General features: G+C 39.2%; 1 protein-coding gene across 1 annotated transcript in view; it reads left to right on the forward strand.

The window, feature by feature from the left end:
- The window catches only part of CFAP91 (cilia and flagella associated protein 91), a 175,113-nt gene that overhangs the window by 788 nt on the left and 172,208 nt on the right, over positions 1-2,117 (forward strand). The gene's annotated exons all lie outside the window — the stretch shown is intronic.

The raw sequence follows: 2,117 nt of genomic DNA on the forward strand, positions 1-2,117 counted from the left end.
CTTTTTGAAATTTATTTTCTACTCTCTCTACCTTACAGATACCTCAGTACCAAATGGAATGAGGTTGATTGCTACAGATGTACTAAATTCTTTGAGCATTAAATAAATACAAATGGTTGTATCTTAATTATTTATATAGAACGTTGGGCCGATATCATGATTTAATATCATAAAAATAGAGGGCAGCAGCTGGAAAGTTATCTCACTCAATCTTCAGAACCAATGGGTTAGCCATTCTTATTTATGAAAAATAAGTCCTTTTTCTTTCTGAATCTGATGGCATTTAAATTCTGGCACTTTTTCAAGGTACTACATGAAGAGGATCCTGAAGGCCATCATTACACAGCATACTGCAACACAAGGACTCTTCCCTTCACCAGTTACAGTACACTTCTAAAATATACCCAACAGTTCTAGTGAGGCCCCAGCCACATCACTATCCTGCTCCAAGGCAAAAGAGGCATGGACACCCTGTCTGTCTAGTTCTCTCTGCTATCTGGTTGAATTCCAGTTCACTTTAATACCCTTTTTGTCAATTTATGTTCTATCTCTTCTTCTAGACCTTAAGTTACTTGAGTTCCCTAAGTTCCTGTTCTATACATTTTCATAGCCTCCTCAGCACCTATTGAAGTGCTGATACATATGCTGGGTGTCTCATGTTTATTGAACTTACTATGACAAGAATCGAAATTAGTTAAGCATACTTTTCTGCAGTTTTGTCCTCAATATCCTAGGCTCTTCACCCGAACCATGCATTACTTTCATCCATCTGGTGTCTCCCCTGGGATTCCCAATGACTCCTTTGGATGGAGCTCTGGTAGCATAGTGCCTAAGGCACTTGACTGCTAACCAGAAGGCTGATGGTTCAAACCCACCACCCACTCCTCGGAAGAAAGGTTGGGCAATCTACTTCTGTAGTGATACCGCCTCGGAAATCCAATGAAGGGTTGCTATGAGTCAGGTCTGACTCGACTGCACATAACAACCACCTTTGGATAGGAATCTATAGTGAATCCATTTTCCTGGTATAGGGTCTATGTAATGATTGCTTAAACATTCTGACCAGTTACTTTCTTTATTCACTTAGTTTCATCTGCTGAAATAAACCAAGTAAAGTCCTGTAATCACATTTTGTTTTAAAGATAATTTGAGAATGGGATAACATCTTCAGTAAAAATAGGCAAATAATTTATTAAACTCTTTGTTTCTTTTATTCCTTAGTGTCCCTTTTGCGGAGAGATTCCTAAATGTTTTCTTGTCCCTTTCAAGGAACAGAAACCCACTCAAAATAAGTCAAATGAAAGCTTGGATTGTCGAGATAAAACAGGCAGTCTCACAGTTATTCATTGATAGAAAGCAATGTATAGCCAGGACAGATTTGAACCAGGCCAGGGAACTGAGTTGCAACATTCTTCTACTCTTTTCTTGGACTTAAGGTCTTTTCCTTTGTTAAGGATGCCAGATTTAGCAAAAGAAAATACAGGGCACACAGTTAAAGTTTAATTTCAGAGAAACAATTAATATTTTAGTATAATTTTTAGTTCATGCAATATTTGAGACATATACTAAATAATTGTAAAAATGGCTCAGTGGTGTCAGATCTCTTCTAACTTAAAGAGGGGGAAGACAATCACTATCAACATCAGCCCAAACCTGATTCCTGTGAGGCAGAGGTCAGATATATCTCTGCTCTTCAACCTTTTACCAATTCTGACACCAGCTATCCTCCCCATGGCACTCTACTTCTCTGCTGGGTTTGATACATTTTTGTGATGGCCACATAGCACTCACAGATTGTACTCACAATTAATGGGGTTTATTAGGGAAGTAACAGGGTACAATTCAGGTTCAGCTTGGAAATAACAGGAACAATTTAGGATATAGTTCTTTGGTTAAGACAGTTTGTCTTTGGCTGCTGCTGCCAGAGCCTCTCTCTCTCTCTGCCTGGGTCCTATGTTCTCGGCCTCTGTCCCTGCTTGGGGAAGTGTTACAAAGCTCTTTAGCTCTGCCAGTAAGTGCCTTGAGGTACCCTGTTCTGGTTACCCAGTACCGTTCTGACAGGAATATACCATAAATGAGATGGCTTGAAGAAACAGGAGTTTATTCTCTTACAGTTT

Source organism: Orycteropus afer, unplaced genomic scaffold (genome assembly GCF_000298275.1).
Source record: "Orycteropus afer afer isolate SDZICR_OR568_19922 unplaced genomic scaffold, OryAfe1.0 scaffold00114, whole genome shotgun sequence".
Taxonomy (NCBI): domain Eukaryota; kingdom Metazoa; phylum Chordata; class Mammalia; order Tubulidentata; family Orycteropodidae; genus Orycteropus; species Orycteropus afer.